An 18,199-nucleotide genomic window follows, 5' to 3' on the forward strand; every position below is an offset into this window, starting at 1 on the left:
CTTTCTTTTCAGATTTTTCTCCTCCATCCATCTCTCATCTTGAAGCTTGATGTAGATTGCCAGCCGTCCCAGAGCAGCAGTTTCTGAGAACAGAATCTAAAAGTGGTTCTAGGGAAAAGGGAAGGTTTTCATAGGATGAGTCCTGCCTCCTTTCTGCTTTGTGGACGCAATCTTTAAAGGGCTTTGGGACCCTCCAGCCAGATAGAAGCCTTGGTCTTCCTGCAAGCCTGCTTCTTGCTCCTCAGCTTATTGACAGAACCTGGAGGAGCCGGCTGGCGACTCCACCACCCAGGGCCCTAAGGTGGAAAACCTGAGCGTTTGTTATTTGTTTTATTATTTGTTATTTCAGGGCCGGGCTAACAGAGTCCGAGTTGACAACTGTGGTTGGGACTTAGGTGATAAGAGGGACTGTTCCTGTCTCCAAGTTCGCCTTCTAAATCTTGTGATTCATGAGCACATTCTGCTCACAGTGTCTAAACTCATCCTTTGCACCATAAATGGGAGGGTTTGCAGGAAAGAACTCTCATTGGTGTAGGGCTCTCCAGCTAGCCTCATCTCTGTTTTGTCAAACAAATTACACATGATAAAATCACATAGAACTAAATATACACACACACCCCTCTCCCAAATGGGTGTATGAAAAACTGGTGAAATCTGAGTAAAGTTGGTGGGTTGTATCAGTGCCGGTTTCCTCGCTGTGATGCTGTGCTATCCTTTTGCCAGAGGTCACAATGTGGGGAACCAGGGGAAGGGTATGTAGATTTCTCTGTATTATATCTAACAACTGCCTATGAGCTACCCTTCTTCCAAAACGTAAAGTTAAAAAAAACAAAACAAAACAGCTTTCAGTTCTTTGTTTGACATTGTCATTTCCATCCGACCTCTTAGACTTTGGTGTTCTGTGAATTCTTTACTAATCTACTTCATTTATTTGAATGTTAATTGATCTTTGTTTATTTGGTTTCAGTACTAGAAAACAAACTCAACCGTTAAGAGCTCTCAGTGATTGCAAGGTGTGAGGGCTTGGAGAAGGGGGTCTGAGAAGACTCTCATCTTTACAAAAGGTTAAATAAGTGAACGTGAGAGAGAAGAATCCCTCAGTGGAGAAAGTGGATGACCGAGTCTCAGCATGGATTTAAGAGTTTACAAATAGACCAGGTGTAGGGTGTCAGAAAGTACAAACAGAAAATAGCACATGGTTTAAATCTTTAATCTTTAGTTTTCTTTTTAACTTTTGAAATAATTATGGGGCTTCCCTGGTGGCTCAGTGGTAAAGAAGAATCTGCCTGCCAATGCAGGTAACACAGGTTTGATCCCTGATCTGGGAAGATCCCACATACCTTGGAGTGACTAAGCCCATACACCACAACTGTTAAGCCTGTGCTCCAGCCCAGGAACTGCTACAATCGAGCTCACGTGCCACAATGATTGAAGCCCATGCTCCACAATAAGAGAAGTCACTGCAATGAGAAACCCAGGCACCGCAGTGAAGAGTAGACCCCACTTGCTGCAACTGGAAAATGCCTGCACAAAAGACCCAACACAGCCAAAAAGAAATACATAAAATTATTTTTTAAAAAAGAAATAATTCTAGATTTAAAAGAAATTGTAGAGATAGTACAGAGAGGTCCTGTGTACCCTTACTGGGTTTCCCCCATTGCTTAATTCCTATGTAACTGCAGTAAAACAGCAAAATCAGGAAATTGACATTGCTACAATGTGCACGTGGTTCTGTATGTCCTTTGATCCCAGACTCTGTAACCACCACCTCAGTCAAGATACAGAGCTGGTCCATCCTCACAAAGCTCTCCCTCATGCTACCCCTTTATATTTACACCCACTCCAGCCCCACCGTTCTTGCCTCCAGCAAATACTAATCTGCACTTCATCTCGGTGATTTTGTCAGGTCGAGGATATTATAGAAATGGAATTATGCATTATAGTACCCTCGGCCTTGGCTTGTTGCACTCGGCACGCTGCCTGTGAGCTCCATCCCTGTTGCTGCTTCGTCTGTCCCTTTTTATTGCGAAGTCGTGCTCCTTGCTATGGACGGCCCACAGTTTGTTTAACGTTCACCTCTGGTGGGACATTTTGGTTGTTTCCAGCTTATAGCTATTACAAATAAAGCTGCTATGAACGACAGAGTACAGGGTTTTGTGTCGAAATAGATTTTCATTTCTGTAAGACAGATGCTCAGAAGTGCAATTGCTGGATCACATGGTAAGTGTATGTTTCATTCTTTAAGAAACTACCAAACTATTTTCCAGAGAGGTTGTACCATTTTACATTTGGGCCAGCAGGGTACAAGATATCCAGTTTCTTTGCACTCTGGCCAGTATTTGGTACTGGCACTATTTTTAATTGTTCTAGCAGGTGTATTGTGGTATATCACTCCGCTTTTAATTTATATTTCCTTAATGGCTAGTGATTTTGAACATCTTTTCTTTCTTATGTTTGTGTTGCCATCTTTATATCCTTTTCATGAAATGCCTTGTCTTTTGCCCATTTTCTCATTCTACTATTTATTTTTTACTGTTGAGTTTTGGGAGGTCTTTATATATATTAGGTTTGAGTCCTTCATCTGATACATGGTTTGCAAATATTTTCTTCCAGTCTGTAGCTTGTCTTTATGTCTTAACAGAGTCTGCTACAGAAGAAAAATTTTAATTTTGATGAGATCCAGTTTATCAATTTTACTTTTTATGGCTCCTATTTTGGGTGACTTGTCTGAGAGCTATTGCCCAAGGCTTAGGGCCTGATGATTTCTTTCTTATGTTATCTTCTAAAAGTTTTATAGTTTCATATTTCACACTGAAACCTGTGATGCGCTTCCAGTTAATTTTTGTATTAGATGTGAGATTTAGGTTAAAGTTCCTTTTCTTGCTTATAAATATCCAATTGCTCCAGCACCATTTGTTGAAAACAGTCTTTCATTGAATTGCTTTTGCATCTTTGTAAAAAATGGAGACCATTGGGGGTAATTTCTGGGTTGTCTATTTTGTTCCATTGATCTCTGTATCCTGGTCTTTGAGAGAAAGAAAGGACTCCAGGGACCGGCTTAGGCTCCCCATCTCCCACAGCCTCTGGCCTCTATCAGGAGTGGGCGTGGGCCCCAGAACTGGGTGCAGTGTCCCCAGTGCTCTGCGTGTAAACATGTGTGAGGGACTCCCCAGACTGCTTTCTCTGCTTCACTCCCCAGACACTGCTGTTTTTGGTCTCCTTTTCCTTCATTTCCTTGCTTACGCATGTTCTCAGATTAAAGTGGGATTTTCTAAAGCAGATTTTTCTATCATGGGGTAAAAACCGCAAGTAAACAGAATTATCATAACAATTTAAATAGTAATAAAATATGTTTTTCTGTTTCTATTCAGAGAAGGGGAAAGGTAACTAGGGGAGATGAAAGGAAGATCTTGATTTGTGGGTGGTAGGTGTGTGTGTCCCCCCCACCCCCCTCCTTCTTCTTCAATAATAGGTACAGAGTTTTTGTAAAGGACTTCAAGGCAAAAGGAAAAAAATAGCATATACTGTTATGGGGTTATTTTTATCTTTCATTTTTATGACAACTTATTTGTACTTAAGAGAATCTTTCCAAAGAGTTAGAAGCATCATTAAATAAAGACTGTGAAATGTGCAATATGGCTTATTTATTTAAATGTTAATTGGTCCAACGAACACTTCTAATTAGCTCTATATTTGCTTAGCAAAAAGTTTTACAAATTCCAATTGTGAAAAGCAGCTATTTTGAGCTGGTAAGCATGTTGCAGCCTCAGCTATGATTTTTCTATAGTTCTCAGCCCTTGAAGGCACAATTTAATTTTTCATGTATGCATACTAGCAACGGTAAACACTTGCGAGTGTAAAGAACCTTCTTTAATTAGCTGCACAACAATTAAAGGATTCACAAACTAAATTGAACCCTGTCTCGGTGCTTACTAGCTGAATTCTACCACCTGTCACAACAGCACTTTGTTCAATCTGTTATGCAAAATCATTATAGCAATATAGCGGAGGGGAAAAAAAAGAGAAAACAGCAATTATTTCTTACTTTTCTCTTGAATGGGTTATTTTGGGTTATACTGATGTCAGGTTCATTGAAGCTAACCTTTTGAAATCTGTAACAGCATAATACTTCTAAGGCAGTCTCAGCATGGCTAGAAGAATATTTCGTTTTACTCTTTTCGGAGGAAGTAGTATTCATCCTTAACGTGTGTGGGGACTCTGATCATTTGTAACAACCTGTTCTAACTCTGAGCGCCTTCTCTCTTTCCCTTCTTGTGAGGAACCTCCAGCAGGCTCCTGTGTTACAAACACAAGCGAACTGTCGATGTGAGTTTGAAGACCCTCTTCTCACACCGCCTTTTCTAAAAGCGTCCCGACTCACATCACTCCACCGATTTGATCACGTACTGCAAAAACGTGTGTATGTGTGTGTGTTACTGTTAATTTTTGAAAATTAAAAAATAATTTTAAAAAATGTTTGAGCAACTGATCTATGCTGACCTGCCCTCCTGCAGACTGGGTTGGAGGGAACCCTTACCCCTCTGCCGTCTGCAGAGACAAAGGTTTTATTGTGAGGCCCAAATCCTAGCCTGCCAGGCAGACTCCTTGCAGTCGAGGAATAAATGTTTACATTTGGTGTTGCCTCCTCTGGCCTCTGGCGGGACTGCTGGCAGCTCTGTGGGCGCTCAGTACAGAGAGGGTGGAAGACAGGCAAGGCAGGCACGCACCTCTACTGACGAGCGGCTCCGGGAGATGCTCGCCGGCAATTGCTTAAAATGGCATCAAGAGCATATTGTTAGTGCCAGCCTCTGAAGCATATGTGGTCTGGGCATCTCAGACGTTGAAGTGATTATAGACAAACAGCCAGGCTCATTCAGAGGGCCTGCGTTTTCCGGTATTGAAATATTTTTTAGAAGTTGCCTCTTTACGTCATTTCGTGAAAATGTGCAAAGAGGACAAGGCAGCTCTTTGAAAATACAAACTCTTTCCCCAAAAAATGCTGAAAGAAGGAAAGTGAGAGCCAAAGGTCAAAGGCTGAGCCAGAATGTGTTTCTCTATTTTTCCTGTTTCTTAAAAAAGGAATAAGAAAGGAAACTCTTTCTGGTTCTGACATTTGGGGAATCAGGACCGTCTTTGGTCAGGTCCAGGAGGAAGACCTTGCAGAGGACGGTTCTTGCTGCTGAAAACCAACCTCTTAGGCTGGTCCAGGGTTGGTGCATGTACATTCAAATGAGTTATTGTCCATTTCACTGAAGCTCATGAAATGAATGCGTAAAGCAAAGTTGCAGTCCCAGGAAGAAGACTATTTGCTGCCTCCTGCAGCCTCGTCTGCCTCTGAACTTGGCTGCACTTCGCATGGCCAGAGTCTCCTGGCTCCGGGTCCAGCTGCTCTCTGATTGTCCCGGGCTTGCTATGCTCTCCTGACGGCAAGGGTCTGCACCAGGCCTTTGATGGGAGCCTGCTGGTGCTTCCGGGGACAGGGTGGTCACATAGTAGGCTCTCACTGAACATCTGCTGTTTCATCTCAATGGAATCTCCACTTGGCTGAAGAACTCATGGGAATTTAAGGGTGAATTCAGGCAACTTGATCCTTTCAGCCCTTCCCTCCAGTGGCCCAGGCTTACTTTTTTTCTGCCGTTCATCTGAAATCTCCTTACCACCAAGTACTATTTATTCTCTCCTGCATTCCTTGCTGCTAGGCTTACAAAGAAAGGCCCATGGAGTGACCTTCAGGCCAGCATTGTCTTGTGGGAGGCCAGCTTATCATGTATGTAGACCTCAGTCTGGACACCTGGGAGGCTGCTTTCCTCTCCAGGGGCTGCCAGTCTGGTTGGAGATCCCTGACCTTCCCTGAGGAAAGGTGAAGACAGGTTCAGGTGTGGATTCCTTACTGACAGCCAGCTGGAGGGAGCTGTTAGTTTCCTTCACTTCCGGCTGCCTCAACTATAGGGCTGCTTGAGTAGTGGCAGATTAGAGGGCAGATTCATGGCACAGGGAGACGGGTTCAGTGATACCAGTTATCAGACTCATGATTTTAGGCAAGTTATTTAACCATGCCTCAGTTTCCTCATTTATAAAATGGGTATCAGTTCAGTTCAGTTCAGTCGCTCAGTCCTGTCTGACTCCTTGTGACCCCCATGGACTGCTGCATGCCAGGCCTCCCTGTCCATCACCAACTCCCAGAGTTTACTCAAACTCATGTGCATTGAGTCTGTGATGCTATCCAACCATCTCATCCTCTGTCGTCCCCTTCTCCTCCTGCCTTCAATCTTTCCCAGCATCAGGGTCTTTTCAAATGAGTTAGTTCTTCGCATCAGGTGGCCAAAGTATTAGAGTTTCAGCTTCAACATCAGTCCTTCCAAGGGGTGTAGTACTAGTAAACCAAATGAGTATAGTGGTAGTAAAATAGTCTTAATGAGTTACGACAATTCAGTGAAGGCACTTAGAAGGGTATTAAGTGCAATGGAAGAAGTGTTGCTGGTTACCCTTGTTGCCATCTTTGTGGCTGTCATCCTTACTGTTGCTCCCTGACCTTGAAGTCCTACTATGTGAACTTCTAAGGTTGTGGAACCGAAAGGAACTTCAGGAAACCATGACCTAGCTCAAGCTGGAAAGGCTGATAAGCCTGTGGGCCACTGCTTTTGAGAAATCTTCTTGAAGGGCACTGGATCAATCAAGACTGTGCTTCTCTCTCTGGCCTCTCACCAACCTTCGTCATGGTGTTTTCATGGGTATAATGTTGTAGTCTAGAAGGAAGATCATCAGAACCAGCACCATCAGACTGTGGGCCCAAAGTGGGTTCCACCTGTGCTTTCTGCCCCCTGGAAATTGGCACTACTTTTGGGAGGATGTGGGGATACCTGCCAAGAGGAACACTTCAATCAGATACCTGGAGAATCCCTGTCGGAGAAAGTCAGGAGTTATTGAGCACTTGCAATGAGAGATATGTGCAAAGTTCATGGGAAGGGAACAAACACTTCTAACATACGAACTTATAATCTCATGGAGTTGCAGAGAAAAGTGGACAACTGATCAACCGTGATGGGGGCTGGGACAGAAATAGTCCAAACAGAGGAGAATGGGAGGCAGGAGAGTCCTAAGTGGTTATGGGATCAGGAAAAGAGCAGGGAGCAAATGCTAGGGGCACAGGTGATGATTGGTGCTGGGCTACTGGGGGTTGGATGGCCTCTCAAAAGGATTTTCTGTGAGATCTAGACTCCTTTGATCCAGGCCAAGAGACAGAAGAATGATGTAGGGGAGCTCTGCTCTTGAGGAAGGGTAAGTTGTGAAGCTATAAATACCTGAGATAGGAAATGCGTATTTTTAGCTCTGAGCATGGAGGAAACTTGGATTATCTAGTGGTGATAGAGGTCATTTCCCAGGTCTGTTTCATACCAAGGAACTGTGCTGCTGGTTTTCCTTTTCAGGATTGGGCCATGTGCCAGGGCCAGCACAGCTCGGCCCCTGACGCAGTGTGTGCAGGCCTGCTCAGCTGTGTCTGACTCTTTTGCAACCCCATGGACTGTAGCCTACCAGGCTACTCTGTCCATGGAATTTTCCAGGCAAGAATAGTGGAGTGGGTTGCCATTTCCTTCTCCAGGGGATCTTCCTGACCCAGGGATCGAACCCACATCTCTTGGGTCTCCTGCGCTGGTAGGCAGATTCTTTACCACCTAATGCAGCGACGTTTGGTAAATGACTATGGAATGACTGTGTCCAGCGAACAAGGTTCTGTAGTGAATGTGCTCACTTAAATCAGGGACCATCACCATTTGTTGGTGTTGCCCCATAAATTCCTGCTAGGTGAAATCTCTTCACGCTGAGAATCTTAGAAAAAATGTGTGTCTCTTAAATGATCAGGGCTCCCCTGGTGGTTCAGATAGTAAAGAATCTGCCTGCAACGTGGGAGACCTGGGTTCAATACCTGGGGTGGGAAGATTCCCTGGAGGAGGGTATGGCAACCCACTCCAGTATTCTTGCCTAAATGATCTAGAAAGAAATGATGGCCAACAGAAGCCTAATGGGGAAGATGGAGCACTTTGCCAGCCCCCAGGTCTCTGCTGGGGAACCATCACGTCAGACCTGCCAGTGTCTTGGTGAGAAAAGATTTGGCTTGCTCAGAAGTTGCCTTCCTTATGCCTGTCACTTGACTCATAACCTAGAACATAGCAGGTGGCTAGATAAAGAGCCACTGGAACTAGGAAACCAACGGACACTCCACTGTATTTTTTCTTGGCCTAACATGTCCTCTCTGACCAACAGATGAGCTAGGTGGAGCCTTGGATGCTGAAAATCTCTTTTCATTTCTGTGTACATTTTGCTAATTTTTCTTATCCTTACATGCGATCTTACTTTGAAAAAAATCAGAAGATATAGATGAGCAAGAAGGGAATGAAAATCCCTTGATGATCACCCATGTTGACTCTTTGGTGTGTGTCCTCTCAGATTATTTTATGCTTATCTGCTCTATTTATTGTACTCAAGGTGGGATTGTTCTTCCTAGGCCATTTTATAATCAGTTGTTCAACTTGATGTATTCTGCTATACCCTTTCTGATGAGTACAAAAACAGCTGCATAAGTTTACCATGATTTATTTATTTAATTGAGTTCTGTGAGTGGGCATTTAGATAGTTTTCAGTGTTTTTTTTTTTTTTTTTTTTTCTCTCATGGCATTGACTCATAAAAGGTTGGCCAGAGTTTTCTTTGGGGGATGGAAAATGACAGTCATGGAATCCGTGGCATTGTTTTGCCTGACGCGGTGTGCACTGTGAATGCTTGCCTCAGCAGACCCTGGTGGGGTCTCAGGTGCCTGCCTTTGGGTCAGAGGTGGAGATACAGGGGAGGTGGACTATGTCCTTTTGCTATGAGTGGATGTGTGTACATGTGTACATACACATGCATGCACAGAGATTTAGAAGAGGTTAAATCTGTTCTTCACTCTAGGTTTCCAGTGATTGTATCCAAACCACCCAGACCATGGGGAAGAGAGTAAAAATCTGCATCCTAGGAAAACTAGCCTCTCAAAGTCTTCACTGCCCCAACTCTTTCTGGGTATTGATTCTTCTGTACCATTTGTGATGAATGCATGGTATCTGGTTCAGACTCTGCCCAAGTGGGTCAATCCTCAGCCTTTTCTTCTGCCTGCAGTCCCCACCCCATCAGACCCTCATCCTTTTAACCCCTTCTCTCCAATGTGCCTTCTGTATTGTTTTTTCTAGGCTGTGGTCTTTTCTCCAGGAATTAAAAAGTCATCACCTTCTTCTAATATCAAAATCTTCTTGACCTCTGTTGAGAGCTGGGCACTACTCTCTCCTTTGCTAATTTCAGCATCTGAGAAGGATGCTTGTGGGGGTGGAGCAAGGAAGTAGAGGGAGGACATCATTGTGGCCTCACATCTGAGTTGCAATCTGTTTTCCTCTTCTTCGTTAATTATTCATCCATCCAATTATCCATTCATCCACCAGTATCTTTCTATATATCCTTCTGTCTCTGACAGTACCTAGCATAGAGTAGTTGCTCAATAAACATTTCTTGGATGGATGAGCAAATGATTGAATAATATAAAAGACAGAGGTTTTGAACTTGGAGAGTTTGCTTCCTGTTACCCGCAACAGGTCTACCCATGAGGTTTGAATTAACCCTGAAAGCATAACTTTTACATCTTGTTCAGCTGAAAGAGCATCTTGAGGACTCCTGGTCTTGCAGAGCTCTCTTTTCTAATGTAGTCATCCTTGGGAGGCCTCCTGCCTGATTTTCTTCTTCTGAATCCCTGGTCTCCCCATGCTTTCCTCTCCTTCCCTTGTCAGCAGAGAAGGAAGAAGGGCAATCTAGTCACATTTCCATAAATCACACCCTGATGAACCTTGTTTTAGCTAAAGCTTTATACACATTCTTAAGTATTTCCTTAGGTTTAATAGCTAGATGTGGAATTTCTGGGTTAAAGGAAATACACATTTAAAGGTTTTAATACCTGTTGCTAAGTTGCCCTGCTCTTCAGACATGTTATGTCAAATTATTACCTCCCCCTCCAACATACACAAATTATAACAGTGCCTCTTGCCTTATCTTCTACCAATACTGAGTATTATTTAGCAAGTAATAACAACTTGATATGGGAAATATTTCATTTTACTTTTCATTTCTTGAGCTTCACATATATGTATATCTGTATTTTATGTAGTTGTTAATCTACATACCTTTATATCTGTATCTGTAGATCGGTGTTTAATGAGATGTCTATAGTTGATGATTTACCTGTTCATGGCCTCTGTGTGGTTTCCTTCTGGGTATTTGCATTTTCTTTTGAATTGTAGGATCTCTTCATACATCAAAAGATATTAACCCTTTGTCTTTTACATTTCTTGTAATTATTTCTTCCAGGTTTTTCGTGTGCCTTTTAATTTTGCACATTGTGTTTTTTGATGAGATAAAGGGATTTAAGTGATCAAATCTTTCAGTCTATTCCTTTGCTGTCTCTAAGTGTCATGCTTTGAAAATAATTTCATACCCTGTTATTTTATTAGTATACTAATATACCCCTACATTTACCTTCTTATGTGTTTATGGTCTTATTTTTTTTAATATAAATCTTTAATCCACAAAGAATTTATTTAGATTTATATTATTAGGGCAAAATTTTATATCTCTACATTGCACACATGGTTTGTGATTATAAATAAGGTTTTAAAATTATGTTTTCCAAAAAGGATTGAACCCAAGTCTCCCGCATTGCAGGAGGCTTCTTTGCTGTATGAGCAGAAGGGAAGCCCCATAGACTATATAGAAAAACTATTTTTATTTTATTTTGTTTTTATATAAATAAAGCAAGTTTTAAGAATTACATTAGAGAAATATAGAATGAAAAGTGAAAATTTTATTTAAATAAATCTCTCACTTCTTCTCCAGTTCTACTCCACTGCCCAGATAGTGATTCTAGTGGATTGATCTATCTCTGTCTGTATTTACACAGCTACAAACATATAAAGTTCTTTTTATAAAACATATAAAGTTCTTTTTCCTATTCTTTCTCCAATTAGTGAAATGCTACAATAAACATTTTGGAACATGGACATGTATTTCTTTATTCAAGATACCTACAAGTGGTAGTAAGTGAAATTTTCATGGATATTGCTGAATTGCTTTCTAAAAAGGGAGCACCAATTTACTTTTCTGCAGATAGTGAGTGAGAACAGTCTTGTTGACAATGGAGAAATAAAGTTCTAGCTTTTGGCAATGGGATATACCAAAAATATTTTAATTATATATGAGTTTTCCTTGTCTTTTCATAAGCTTACCACTTAATGACTTCCTTTATAAATGTCCTCTTAAATTTTTATTTTAAAAATTTATATTATTGTATTATTTATTCTTCATATTCATGCTATAAAAGAGCTCTTTATATATCAACATCCATATTTTGTGTGTATGTGTGTGGCAGAAGAAAGTTTTAAAAGATTTACTATCTTTTGAATAATGGCATTTGAGTCCTCTTTACCAAAGATTACGAAGAAAATTCTCTTAATCTTTATCAATGACTTCTTAGCTTTTTAAACAATTTTTTGAAGTATAGTTGATTTACAATGTTGTGTTAAATTTTCTCTGTACAGCAAATTGATTCAGATATACACACACACACACACATATATATTCTTCTTATTGTTTTCCATTATGGGTTATCACAGAATATTGAATATAGCTCCCTGGTTCCCTGTGCTATACAGTAGAATCTTATTGTTTATCCATCCTGTATATAATAGTTGGACATCTGCTAACTCCAAACTTCCAATTCTTCCCTCCCCCCTTTACCACTTGGCACCCACAAGTCTGTTCTCTGTATCTATAGATAATTTCCTAGTTTAAAAAATATTTTTGTATGAAGTATTTCATGTGAAGTATTTGTCTAAATGGTAGCCCATTGTCCCCAGTGAGAGTGAAAAGTGAAAATTAGTCACTCAGTTGCGTCCAACTCTTTGCAGCCCCATGGACTGTAGCTCACCAGGCTCCTTGGTCCATGGGATTCTCCAGGCAAGAATACTGGAGTGGGTTGCCATTCCCTTCTCCAGGGGGTCTTCCCAACTCTTTACCGACTGAGCCATCAGGGAGATCACCATTGTCCCAGCACATTTACTCATTGAACTGTTCTTTCACTACATTGGAGTCATTACCTTTATCCACATTACCATGTCCAAGAGACATAACCACATGTCTGTTTGGGAGTTCTCTCTATCTGGTCTCTTGACTTATTTACCTAGTCCTATATATGACCGTGTTATTTCAATTACTATAGTTTTACTGCACTTTGATTTGATAGTTTGCATGCCTTCTCCTTATTCTCCTTTCTTACAATTTACTTGGCAGTTATCACATTTTTTTAGATGAATTTTAGATTTCACTTGCTAAGTTTGATATCAGCAATCGATACTAGCAACTGATCCTATTAGCAATTTGACTTGGATTTATGGATTAATTTCATAAAAGTTTATGCATTTACAATATTACAATATCATCTTTCCATCCATGAACATGGTATATCTTTATTTATTCAGGTCTTATTTTATGCCCTTCCATAAAGTTGTATGTTTTACTTCATGTAAGTCTTGCCCGTTTCTTATTATATTTATTTACGAGGGTTTAAAATTTTCCTCTGATCATTTATAATTGGCTTTTAGTGTATAAGAATAATAGTAATTTTAACTGTACTTATCTTACCTTTCACCTCTAATCTCACATTTATTAGTACCAACAATTTTATACTTCATTCTTTGGATTTTGGGGGGTATAGTAATTTTCAGCTTTTAATAGTAACAGTTTTGCCTGTTCCTTGTCAATAATTGTGTATCATATTTTCTTTTTCCTCGTTAAAAATCACATTGTCTATGTTGGCTAAGACTTCTAGGAGAGTGTCTTGTTGCTAGCTTTAATGGAAATATTTCCAATATTTTGTCATCAAACACATTGTGTGATGTAGGCCATTTACCTTTTTATAAATTAGGAAGGAATGTTAAGTTTTATCAAGTGTTTTTGGGACATTGTTGATGTAATACGGTTATTCTCCTGTAAGATGTTAATATGGTAAATTAATAGGCTTTCTATTGTTGAATGATTCTTGAATTATAGGAGTAAACTCTGGTTGTTCTCTGATGAATTATCATCTTAATATATGACCAGATTCATTTCACTAGTGTTTTGTTTAGGGTATTTACACTGGTGTTATAAATGAGATTGCCCTATAGCTTCTATGGGAAATAACTCTGCTAGGAGCAGTTCTTGTTTCTGCTCCGCTCCCCTCCTCTCTTCCTCCGCTTCCTTCTCTCTCTCCTGCTCCTCCAGTTCCCTCCTCCCCAAGGCTCCCTCTCCTCCTCTGACTGCTCATGGAGTACCCAGGTAAGTCTGGGGGCTTACTCCTCCTCCTTTCCTTCTTTCTCCTTCCCTCCTCTCTCTCCTCTTATTCCTCATCCTTCTACTTCTCTATTTCCTCTGTGCTATACCTAGAAGCCCTGTCCTAGTCTCACAGAAGGAAATGTGGAGTTTTCTCTTTTTCTGTGCTCTTGGGACAGTTTATAAACATAGAGATAATCTGTTCCTTTGAAGGTCTAGTAAACTATGAGCATAAAACTGGGTCTTTTCGTTTGATGTAACTATTCATTATCTTTTAAATTTCTGCTACGGTTATATTTTATTCAGGTATTTAGCTTTTCGTTGAGTCGTATCTGATCATTTTTAAAGTTAGTGATTCGTTTTCATGTAGATTTTCAAGTGAAAAATATAAAGTTGTGTATTCTGTTAGAATTTTTAAGTCCCTTTGTATCTGAATTTATTTACCCTTTCTCAATCCTAATGTTTATTTGTATATTCTCTCTCTATTCTTATCCACATTGTCAAGTTTGTTTTCTTGGTCTTTTCAAAGAACCAGCTTTTAGTGAGTCTTCCCCCACCCCCAAAGGGCAGGGGAAGGAGGCTGTTCTCTTTAATTAGTTTCTGCTGTTATTTTTATTAATCCCTTCTTTCTATTTTCTTTGGGTTTATTTTTATTTTTTTCCCTCAGCTTCTTGAATTGAAGGCTTAGTTCATTTGTTTTCAATTCTTTTCACTTTCTATTCATTACATTTAAGGTTATAAAATTTCTTTTGAATACTGCCTTAGCCATATCCTAAAAAAAAAGTGTTTTTTTTGTTATCACTTTGTTTTTCTTTTAATTAATGTGATTAATATGATTTCTATGTTATGGAATCTTATTGAAGTATGGATAGTATAATACATGTAATGTCTTTGAAATGTTTCATGGGTATATGTTTTCTTTTGTGTATGGATATCTGTCACTACACTCATTTTTAAATTTATTGAAGAGATCTGCTTTTCCTATGACTACTTGAGGAAGATGTAGGAACAATTCCCTTGATGGATTTCTTAAACTTGGTATTAGATTATTCCAGGTTTTGCATTATGTATTTTAAAGCTTTGTTGTTAATTGCACAGAAGAAGCTTTAACTATGACTATTTCTTGCAGTTCTCTAATAGACTGTGCACCTTTTTTGACATAAAAATCCTCCATTCCCTTTTTAGTATTTTTCCTTTAAATTATATCTTTTTGATACTGATATTGCATTGCCTATATTTATTTTGTCAATCTTGTTTCATTTGAGTTTTTTCCATTCCTATGTTTTCAACCTTCATGTGTAAGCTGGTTCTCACATAAAGAGTATAAAACTGGGGAATTGTGGACATGTATTTAATCTAATCCAAATATCTAACATTTCCCTCTCTTTTATGAATTTAACCCATTAACATTTATTAAGTTTACTGACATGTGTAGTTTTGTTCCTGCTACCTTATGTTGTCTGTTACTACATTATATCAAGTTTTTTTTTTTTTAATTTTCTCCCTTTCATTGTATGAATCAAATTTTCTTTGTTATATTTTCTTTTATTTTCTGATTTAGAAATTGTATACCTGGGATATAGTCATATAATGGTAACATTTCGTTTGTTACATTTAAATATGTGTGTGTGCACACATGCAAATACATGTGTACATTCAGCATTCACTGTCTCCCTTCAACAAAACTAAAAGTTTAGCATGCTTTCACTTTTTATCTGATCTATCATCCAGTCCCAGTCCCACACCCTCCCACCTTCCTCTCATGTTACAATGATATGCGACTTTAATTCCAGACTTTTTAAAAAAACATTATGCACTATATATTATTTAGACTTAAACATAGAATTTGCCTGATATTTGGTGCACTTTTAAAATTTTGCTTTCTCTATTGTATTCATTTCTTCAGAGATGTCTAAGTCCTTTTCTGTTTGAAAATGTGTTAATTTTACCTTTCACTCGATGCTATATATAGAAGTCTAGGTTCAAAATAACTTCCTCAGCCCCTGATAATATTCTTCGATTGTTTTGAGACATCTAATGTTGATGACAAATCTAATGACTAACCAATTCTCACTGCTTTTTGGGTAAGCTGTTTATTTTCTCTTTTCTTTCTCTTTATTTCTGTAGTTTTTGTCTTTTTCTCTGAGTCTAGAAGTTTCTTTGGAAGTGACAATATATAATTTTTTTTTCTTTAGAAAATTTCCCAGGGTCTGAAGGATTGTTTCAAAGTTAATTGGTTTTTATTTTTTTCATTCTGCAGATATTTTCTTTTTCTACTATCACCACCACCATCATCATCATCATTATTTCTTAAACATTTATTGGCTTATTTTCTTTCTGGAAGTTCTATAAGATAGATATTAGACCTTCTGAATTGTACCTCCCTGTCTCTTAATTTTTCTCCTTCACTTTCCATTTCTTTCTTTCATTTCTTTTTTGGTGCTACTTTCAACATTATCTTCCATGTTAGTAATATGGCCTGGACCATGTATATACATTTTTCAGATCTTCAATTGACTTTTAAAAAAATATCTGCAGTTAAAAATTGAATTTCCAGCATCTTTATTTTTTCTTCTCTGATTACTCTGTTTCCTGGCAGTCATTTCTCTCTTAGAGGAAGGAGTATTCTCTTTATTCTTTCTAAATATATTAATGAGAATTTTAAGTTCCACTTTTCCTGTTCTCTAAATTGTTTTTGTTTCTTTCGGGTTCATCTTGATCCTTCTTTTTCTGTGTTTTGAGCTTCTGTTGTGTCTGATGACGTGTCTGGTGTCTGATTTTGTTAAGTTACATTTATGAGAAGAGGACTAGTGATGGTGTGGGCAGCTAGCAGGCGGTTCTGTGGGTTCTGCTGGTCTGATACTCCCCAGCCTCACCATGGAGCGGGAGGGATGCTTGCTGGCTCCTTAGTGAGGAGGGCTCCAGGGCAGTTGGGTCCCCATAAGGATGTGCACTGGCAGGAAGGGAGGGCAGGCTGTGACTTACCTGCCTTCCTCCCCACCCTGTCCCCATCCACTTGGTGTTCATTCATTCAGTGGGAAATTCAGGATCTTTGCCTTCCTAGCAGGGCATCATTTCTATTTTCTTCTTCACTCTCTCATAAATTACTTCAAGCTCTTCTCTGTTTCTCTTCAAGCCTTAGGGCATTTTTCAGGCCAGGAGCATCATGTCTTCATAAGGTGGTATTTGGTGTTTGGCTTTGGGGATGCAAGTCTCTTCTGCCGCTGTATTTTCCCTCAGAGTCCTGAGTTTCTCTGGATCAATTCATTTCTTTCAAGTTGTTTCCTTATAGTGTGTTTGGTCTCCTCCTATCAATCTGATCCCATCTGTTTTCCATCTTCCAGGAATACCTCAAAATTTCTGTCATGCTGGAAACTTTGACAAAATGGAATCCCCAATTTTGTTAGAGCCCTTTTGCATATCTACCAAAATGTGCATGTGGATCTTGTTTTCTGGCTCTATTACAATAGATTTCTGAACACTGTGTCATCCTTTCTGAAACCTACGAAGTGTTTCTAGGGGATGATCTTTCCTAAAACACAGACACCATCCTCGGCCTACTCACCATAGAATTTCTTCTCTTCTCTGGAGAAGGCAGCCTTTCCTGGTAATACACATTCGTGTGTTCACATTGTATCATGGGTGTATCATGGATGAGAGGAAATCAGTCTAAAGCCTTTCACTCTATTGAATCTAAATGGTGAGCCCTTCTTCAATGATTGCTGAACTTAAGGGAACTATTTATTTAGTCTTCTGGGGTTTGTTGTAAAAATCCAAATATTCCAGGAGAGAAAATACTTTGAAAGTATTTAAAACCTATGACTCAGTTTTCCACTCCTGGAGCAAGGCCTACAGCAAGATGTACCAGACCTACAGAATCACCAAATAGCCCAGGAAAAAAAGCTTGTGTCCACTTCTTCATGAGAGTGCATCTTCATTTGTCTACTTACTTCTGTTGTGTTTTGGAACATGGCTTTGTGCTAGGCCCTGTGGCTGGGGACTGCCGGAGGTGGGAGGTGGAGGGGGTGCTCCTCTGAGGGGGTGTGTGTGGACCAACCAGGAAACTACCTGTTCCCTTCACAGCCATCCCTAAAGCACCACTTCTGGGAATCGCCTTATCATCAAACGTACGCAATTAAAACGCTTCCATCATTATACCGCTTATTATTATTTTAAACTCATTTCTTTCATTCTAATCCAACTAAATATATATAGCTCCCAAATTTTAAAAAAGTGTTGAAGATTTATGTCTGCTGACTGGAGGTGGGTTTCCTTTCATTTCAGCTTTCTTTTCAAAAATAACTTTTATGCTTTTCTGATTAGAAGAAAAAACACATGCCCACGAAATAACTTGGAAAATAAACAATAGAAATTAGGAGACAAATAATCTCACTCCACCCCCCCTCAGAGATAATAGTTTGTTAACATTTTGTTATATTTCCTTTCGTTGTTTTATTTACATATATACATATATATTTTCTGTTACAGAATTGGAATCAAACTGTAATCATAGTTTTCTGTTTCGCTTAAAATTTTGTCCTGAGCATTTTCCCATCCTCTGAAATATTTTTTGAAAGCATGATTTTAATACACCGTATTTGTAGCAGTGTTAATTTAACCATTCTCCTACTCTCGGACATTTAGGTCAACTCTGTTTTTTGTTGCCAGAAGTAGCATTTCAGCACAGTTTTGTCTTCATCACTGATAGCATTCTAGGTTTGTTCTAGGAGTGGAAAACTGAGTCATAGGTTATAAATATTTTTGAGACTTTTGATATGTAATGCCAAACTGCTTTCCAAAAAAATACTACCAACTTACAGC

At 39.3% G+C, this 18,199-nt stretch overlaps 1 protein-coding gene across 7 annotated transcripts in view; it reads left to right on the forward strand.

Annotated features, from left to right (window-relative positions):
• Window positions 1-18,199, forward strand: part of ZNF536 (zinc finger protein 536) — a 449,550-nt gene that overhangs the window by 158,822 nt on the left and 272,529 nt on the right. The window lies entirely within an intron of this gene.

This window comes from Bos indicus, chromosome 18 (assembly GCF_029378745.1).
Source record: "Bos indicus isolate NIAB-ARS_2022 breed Sahiwal x Tharparkar chromosome 18, NIAB-ARS_B.indTharparkar_mat_pri_1.0, whole genome shotgun sequence".
Classification (NCBI taxonomy): domain Eukaryota; kingdom Metazoa; phylum Chordata; class Mammalia; order Artiodactyla; family Bovidae; genus Bos; species Bos indicus.